Source organism: Artemia franciscana, chromosome 20 (genome assembly GCF_032884065.1).
Source record: "Artemia franciscana chromosome 20, ASM3288406v1, whole genome shotgun sequence".
NCBI classification, from domain to species: Eukaryota; Metazoa; Arthropoda; class Branchiopoda; order Anostraca; family Artemiidae; genus Artemia; species Artemia franciscana.
In genome coordinates this window covers 18,168,680-18,177,137 of record NC_088882.1, presented here as the reverse complement: position 1 = coordinate 18,177,137, position 8,458 = coordinate 18,168,680, and the positions used below count along the sequence as shown (strand labels likewise).

The 8,458-nt window shown below is 35.2% G+C and overlaps 1 protein-coding gene across 2 annotated transcripts in view; it reads left to right on the top strand.

Moving 5' to 3' along the window:
• The first annotated feature begins 4,912 nt into the window (after positions 1-4,912).
• LOC136039835 (protein rhomboid-like) overlaps positions 4,913-8,458 on the top strand; it is a 171,741-nt gene continuing 168,195 nt past the window's right edge. Inside the window, exon 1 of one of the 2 annotated variants that reach the window (XM_065723750.1) lies at positions 4,913-4,990. The gene's annotated coding sequence lies outside the window, so the exon portion shown is untranslated. The remainder of the gene's footprint in view (positions 4,991-8,458) is intronic. The other variant, XM_065723751.1, reaches the window with a different exon arrangement.

Genomic DNA, 8,458 nt, shown 5'->3' with positions numbered 1-8,458 from the left:
AAGACTGAAGACATCTGCTTTCGTTTGAACATCACGACGTTTAAACAAAATGCCACACTAGCAGTGGAGAAGAGGGCACATAAGGGCTACCCATGCAATAAAAGTGATTTTCCTTATTGTTTAAGTCGGGAGCTGTAAGTTCCGGCGTAGGGTTTTCGGTCATGTCGATTCCAATTGTGTACTTTTTTTTTTTGATCCGACGCCATTTGCAGGGGTTTCAAGAAGTTTTTTTTTTACTTCTAATTATTTAGTGTTCAAAAACTTCTATTAAGAGATATCGTGATAATATAAATATGCGAAAAAAAGATCAAAGCATTTAAAAAGGGTTGTATAAATCCTTGTAGTGAATTTATCCTGAAGCTACCCATCGACTGCGTTCGGTTTCAGCATTAAAATTTTCAAAAATATTTTGAAACTTCTGGAGCTGGGGAAAATCTACCATAAGCTCTAAACTACTTTCAGGCCAATTTGTTATGTCGTTGGAAATCAAGCATACGATCTGGGAATATGCGAGAAAATTGATACCGTACAAACTATTATGGTCAGACGTTCTAGGTGAAAAGTAAAATAAAGAGGATAGAAATGACGACCAGGCACGTGTGCAGGTAGAGGCTTCGTAACTGAGCCTCCTATAAATGTCATAATTAAAAATGGATGTTAAATGTGTTTGTAGCCTTAGTTATGGGCACTCAAGTAAATTCTTTCGTAGGTGCTTGTTAATACTGTCAAAAATGAGTCAAATTACAAATTTATTTTAGTGCAATAAAAGCATATCTCACATTCAGAACTACTACAGGAAATTTGCAGTGCCCAGATTTGTTTGTTCTGCTTAGGGCTTGGCTGAACGGAAAGCAGGTCATCTTTGTCTGGGGTGGGAGGATGTCATAAATAAAGATTTAAAGGAGATGGGAACTTCCTGGGAGGATGTAAAGAGGGAGGTCTTGAATAGATTGGGTAGGAGGAGGAGCGTGCGTAGCTGTGTTGACCTCAAGCGGCTTGGTGCTGCGATGAGTATTATTATTAGTAGTAGTTTCATTGAGTCGTGACTACTAACCAGTTGATAACGTATCAATTAATGCAAACATCTTAGAAGCAACTTGAATTCGACGGTATTAGTTGGCAAGTGAACAAACTGATTTAAAGAATTTCTGATTAGCTATTGTATAAAAACAGAATTATTTAACTAGGTAAATATTCTTTTTACCTTCTGTTCAATTTCGTGTGTAATTTTGGTGCATGGCTCCTGCATAAATTATTTTTGTTATTTATGTAAATTTGGTTGTTTTTTTTTATACACGACAAATACCTCCTGATCAGTTTATTGGAAGTCGAAAATTGTTGAATTCTAATCCGCTTATTATTGCATATGCGAAATACCATGTGAAAATAAATAATAGTAATTGAATAATAAAAACAACTTTCCTAAGCTCTGTGGAAAGGTTTTGCACTTCCATTGGCGAATTAGCTTTTTGCTGTCCATAGAATGCTGCCTGAAAACATGTCTGTAGAATATTAACATTAGAGACGGTTAGGCTAGGTCACGTATTTAATATAAAGAGTTGTGGGCTTCCTGCTTTCCATAATTCTCTGTTGTAGTTTCCGTAATTTTGTAAATAAAGAATTATAGTTTCATCATATTTTGGTTTATTTCATTATGATAAATTTAACTTCTTAGTGTGGTCACCATAACACATAAATACTAAATAGTCCCCTAATTCTCGATTTAGTTACTGTTCTCAAGAAGAATCGTATAGCGTCGGGATATTGAGCTGGAAAATTCTAATTGAATGTAGTCTAATATTATTGTCAAATATCAGAGATTAATAGATGGTGATTCTTAATAGAGCACAAAGAGTCAAGATGGATGTCAAAACCATTCCAGAATTTGTGGGATGGTTTACTAAAAGACAGGAGAATAGGGTCGATTTTTGCAGGAAAGACAGCTGGATGAAATTTTTACGTCCACATGAGGCTGTGTTTTCGCTTTGAGTAGTACGATGAAGTATATTGAAGTTCAACTCCAATTGTTATGAAAATAGGCCCTGGGCGAATTATTTTTCAAAAAATTGTGCCATATATCTTCCCTGTTTGAAGGCTGACTCGCTATAGCAAGGCCTGGCTCTCAGTAGGTTCGGTGGATGTTCGTCGCTGAAACAAACCAAGGAAAATAATTAAGATTTAAAAACTAAAATGGATTGATAAAATGAATAAATAATTAAAAGCTCACAATCGTGCTTAGATTACAGAGTTGAATTATTGAAATGCCTAAAATACCTCGAGAACAATTCAATAATTGTTACAGACTAAATTGGGTTAGTACAGTTTCTTGCCCTCATTAGTCAACTTGTTATAGAAGGAAGTTCTTAACCATTTCTATTATTTTTTATTATTGTGTCTAAATTTCTGAGCATTGAGCAGTCTGGTAATCAAAATTTGTGGGCAAGTCAAAAGAGAGGATGGTGAGAATATACATTCCCTTCCGTGTACAAGCTTCTCAGGTAAGAAAACTAAGTTGTTTGTGGTATTTAGTTCCTAGCCGATTATTTTATTTTATACAGCACATAACTCTTTGGCAGTTTCCTAAGAATCATAAGGATTTGTCACTGTTCTCACAGCAGAAAATACACCTTTAAAAAAGAAGTTTTTATAAGTGTGGGATTAAATCGAGCAGCCTACAAGTCAAGAAAACTTACTTGGGTTGATAAATTTCATGAATCTTTGTTTGCTAATCTATCAGAAGCACGTTGACTCTTCCCAAAGTTCATTACATTTTAAGTGTTCAAACAGTTTGTGATATCAGAATGTAAATAAGGAGCGACTCAGCTGAATAGTAACCAAAACTCTAAAAAACGAAATTTTGATATCAGTAGATAAATTTTAAAAAAATGGCTTATTATTTTGATTCCAAATATATAAGATTCGTCAAGATTAGTATTACTCATCAAAAGCTATGAAGCTGAGAAAATTTGCCTCATTTTCAGAAGAGGGGGGAAACATCCTTTAAAATTCAAAGAAACTTCATGTAACTATCAGATAACCCAGATGTAGAAGTTTCAAACTTTTATACACAAAAATGTGCAATTTTAGTTATTTTTGCCAGATGAAAGATCGGAGATGTGTGTTTATTTGTTTGATCTTTGTTGTTGTTGTTTTTTTTCAGTGGTGATTGCATCGAAGCAAAGGCCATCGAAGATCCCGGGAGGCTGCATTCGAACGAAGATTAAAAGTTATATTGCCCTTTTTAAGTGACCAAAAGATTGGAGGGCAGCTAGCCCCCTCCCATGCCTCGATTTCTCCCAAATATCGTTCGATCAGAATTTTGATAGCCAATTTGTTCAGCATAGTTGAAAGATCCGATAACTGTGCCATTAAGGGTAAGATGGCCCACCACAGCCTTTGCGGAAAGGGCTGTTATGTATGAAATTTGTCCTTTTTTTGCGTGTAGTATTTGTTATTGGGAAGTATACATAAATTTTTGGGGGGTTTGGGGAATTTATGAAGTATTCTTAGGAGTGAAATACCCATCCAAAAGTTTAGGAGGGGGACTGGAGGATTTTTTTGACAATTCTTTTTGGTCATGCTTTCAGTATAATGCTGGCAAAATCAATAATTTTTGGCATAATCTTAGCCCGTTCATAACAAGATTTAACTAGTGCCGAGATTTAGCTAACACTAAGTTATGCTAATTAGAATTCTTCAATCAATCAGAAAATTCTATTAATAATCTTAATGGCTTTAAAAGCTTTAGCTAAATCTCAGTATTAGTAAAATTTAATTTTGAAAGAAGCTTTGCAGCTCTTTGCGCTTTGTCTAATGATTACTAACATGCTCCTTATGTTTTCCTCGAAATAGACTCTCTTTATTGAGACAGGTGTATTCACATATACAGTTTTATATTTCATGGAGCATGCGAGAAGATTCTTGCAGTTTTCTGCTATTTATTCTATTCCTTCAATCTAAATATATGGTGAGAATCTTGACTAACGGTGGAGTTTTATCACGGAGCTTTGCAGAAGCTGATCTCTATTATTATTTTTTTTAAACCGTTAACTTGATATTTTCCAAAACAATTTGAATATTTTGAAAATTTACATTAATCTAAGCTTTGCTCTGAATTCGGAAAAAATGTCCAATCATACATAATTCAACAATGTGCTCACCACTCTTCAAAAAATGACTAAATTTCTCTCAGTAATGTTCATTATAATTGCAATACATGATCAATTGGAATTTTGCAAGTTTTTTTTAAATTCAATTCCACAACCATTTATGCTTTCATGGAAATATGCCTTCTTGAAATACCGAGAATTTGCAAAATTGTGAGTGAGCTCGGATTTTGAATTTTAGTTGACACAGACTCAACTCCAAGCCTTTTACCTTATTTAGTCACACTAAATTTTGCCATTTACCTTCGAGCCCTAGCTAACTCTTCGTAATTCCAGGCACTGAGTAAAGTCAGCACGTAGTCAAGGTTATTGGTAATTTTACTTAGAAAGATTAGAAATTCTTGACAAAGCTTGTTTTAGGGTATTTGAAAAGGACTCCATTGGACTTCTTCAGACAATTTTCAATGTTATTATAGTAAATTAAAAGGATACAGTGTCAAATAGTGATATCTAATCTCTCAGACAACGGCCATGTTTTTAATTTTAAACCTACGACATTCAGACCTCGCCATGCCTACAATCAGAAGTGGTTGAGCAGGCTTTGCTAGAGTATTCAGTGCTCGGGTACAATCTCGCTTTTTGCATTCTCTCCGACTATCACAATATAAGTAAGGCATAGTGTTAGTAAAAATAAAACCTCAGTTGTGGCAGCACTTCAGAGGCTGCGCATGGGGATATCCGTCCCCCTCCTCCCGAAATAGGACAAGTTGACAAGACTGTAATAAATCATTGTTACCGTCAGATAGCATAGATGGCGATTATTGGCATAGTATTTAAGTACAATATTCATTGACAGTATAAACAAATAATTACTAATGTTCAAGGTTGGTAGTAGCATTGAACTGTTATTTTTTCACGACCTTTATATGACGAGTTGACCATTCTTTAGAAGGAAAAAATGAAAATCGTAGTAAATGAGCTAATTTTGAACTCATTCACAATGTTCAAATTGGCCAAGCTAGGCCTAAATCAAACAGTAATAAAGATTGGCATTAGTTTAGTATTCTATATTCACAATTATTTCCAAATATACTAGGTATTACCATGAAAGGTATTAAGGGGGGAGGGTGAAATTGCTGCAGCAACATCTATGACATAAGGAAGAGTTTGAATAGGCAGAGGGATAGGATAGGCACTGTTCTTTCATTATACCTACCCTGCCTAGCAAGCTTGTTAAAGCATGCCAAATCAAGCAATAAAACTTCAAACAAGCTTGGTTCAAGCTGCCTGCTATCTGTTGCAAGCTTAAATCAATGCTTGAAACAAACATGCCAACAGCACAGCAAATCCTTGATAGAAGCTGGTATTTTATATAAAAAACATTCTTGGCATAAGCATGCAAGACTAGTCATTGTAATTTGAAAATAGGTAAAATTCTAGTTTAGCTATTTTTTGCTATCTTGGAAAGGGGTTAGGTTAATAAAATGAAATTTTCAGTCAGTAGGGCCAAAAACACACATTAGGAAGGTATTGGCAAGCTCCTATGCTAACCCAATTCTGATTTCTAACTTTTAGAAATTTGCCTACTTGACAGGTTTACCTATTGAAATCTTGACAAAAGATTTTATCTTGATTGTCAGTTATTGGTATCTTTTTCTCTGGTTTAAGTTCTTAAAATAAAACTCATTATTTGAGTAGGATTTTGAGCCATATTAATAGTTTTTTTTTTCTAAATTTGGTGAATGTATTTTTAGATCTATAAAACCTCATAAATTAGGATTAAGCAAAGCTGTGAAGCTAAAAACATATTAGTGGTACTTTATCTAAGCAGATGATCTATTTTTCAAGGTTTCACTTTTATAACACAAATATTTTCAAAGATCACCAAAGGCCAGGGCCCTCTACAGAGAGAAGGAGTAGAGGTAGGTACTTCAAAACACCTTCCCAGGAAATACTTTAGTCTGTAGGTACGTCCCTGAAAGTTTCATTTTCCTAACCTCTTTCCAAGATAGCACAAAGTAGCTAAACCAGAATTTTACCTGAAAATATATTTGAGCCAAAATTTATGCATGTCAGATTCCCAGCTCAAGCTTGTTTCAAGCCTGCAACTTTGAGAGTATACCCGAAACTACTGTAAATCACATTGACCAGCAGGTAAATCCTGTGTTGTTGCTGGTGAGTGATAGCAATGATTCAAATTGACAGCCCACTTTGTTTTCCATGGTTGCTTCAGCCAGTCATAATCAACTCCATATTTGAATGCATTGATGGTCAGGGTTATTACCATATAATCATTTAATGAATTCCATTTTGACACAATTCTATTTTTTTTTCATTCTCTATTCTCTATTTTTTTTTTATCAATTTTTATTCTCTGTTTTTTTTTTCAATTCTCTTTAAGAGAAGTGTTTTGCTGTATCTGCATTCTCTTCCAGAACAGCTTTAATGAGTAGCCTCTAGCCTTTTGCTGGGTGTCTAGTAAAATATAGATGGAGAGTGTTTGCTGGTTAATAACTTCTTAGTCATGACCAGGGGAGTAGCTCCAGTATTTTTATGGGGGGGGGGGGCAAGAGGGCTTCATATCTGAATAGTAAAGGGGCATGGGCTATACAATAGTTATTTCCTCCAAATTATTGGGGGGTGTAACCCCCCTCCAAAACAACACCCCTGGTAATGACCATGTCTGTTCTTCATCTTCTGTAAAATTAGTGAAGGTAGCCTAAATTTTCTTATTCTTGTAGGATAACCTGGACTTTTGCACCCTTCTATACATTTTTTTGCCTTTCATTATCTTAAATTATAGCTTGGAGCAATCTAAGGATTTCTCCTTGCAGAGCTCCAGAAATGATGATTTGAGTTGTATTCAGGATTCTTTAGTGATCAGTTGTACTGTGCTGATCCATAGCTTCCCAGTTGAGTTTATACTCCCTAGAGGACCACTCTGCACCAAGTCTTTGTTTGAAGATGTCTGTAGATTCAGCAATAACAGTTTCTTTAAGAGTTTTCTTGAACTGTTGTTGATTCTTGAGGAAAAAAATTGAGTGCAGACTCTGGATAGAGTAAGCTGCTTAACAAGTTTCAACTGATGACCTCTAGTTCTTGAGTTAGGACACTGATGCTGGGAGTGTATTAGCCCTCATTAACTTATAGGTTAAAATAACATCACCTCTGTTTCTTTTGTATACAAGAGTTGGATGTTTCAGCTTTGCTAGTCTTGAAGGTTATGAAAGTTTCCACATGCCAGATATCACTTTGGTTGCACATCTTCCAACACTTTTATGTCCATTTGTTGAATAGACTCAAATGCAGTTACACCATCCCTATTGATAGGGGAGGCAAGAGTCATTCTATATTCTATGATAGGCCAAACTATGACTTTGTACAACTTTTTATTAACCCTAGTCTTTGTGATGTTTTACCAACATTCATTCTTGTATAGGATATGAATTTCAACTTGTTACCTATAATAATCCCAAGATCTCTATCTTCGTTTGCATCTGAAATAGGTTGAGATTGTGCATTATTTGAACCTATAATGTATACATGACCAGAGTTACTTTTCTCAAAATGGATAGCTCTTTACTTTTTGATGTTTTAGGTACCAACCCTCTATCCATACAGAGAAAGAGTTAATATCAGCTTGTATTGTAGTGTCTGCATTTACTGGGCCAATTATTTTAGAGTCTTCAGCATAAAGGCTCAGTTTATTTAGGACTACATGTGGGGCATCATTAATATAGATATTTGACAATGTTGGCCCAAGCACAGTACCTTGTGGAACTCCATTGATGACTTGCACTTTCAGAAAAGAAAGATTGGCCTCCATCACCAGGAACCTTGATTTCTTGCTTCCTGTTTGTCAAGAAGGCCATTATCCAGCTGGTTGCAACTAAATTAATACCAATAGCATGCAGTTTTATACTTGAAGTAAACTTGCTAATAGTAAGGCTAATTCTTGGTTTGCCTTGATATTGGCCAGCAGGCTGATATCAAGTCAAATTGTTGGACAGTCGTGGTTTCTTTATAATGTCTACTTGCATTTATATGCTGCCTCATTGATACGAATTTGAATCAACATTTTAATTTGTTGCTGAAATTCTTTATCTTACAGTTTTCAGTTAATTCACAAAAGTAGAATTCTTTGCAAACAATTTTTGTTAGGGTGGCAGGAACACTGTAAAATTAGGGTGCTAAATTGAATATTATTACTACTACTACTACTAATAACTCACTGCAGCACCAAGCCGCCTGAGGCCAACACAGCTACGCACGCTCCTCCTCCAACCTAATCTATTTAAAGCCTCCCTCTTTACACCCTCCCAGGAAGTTCCCATTTCCTTTAAATCCTTATT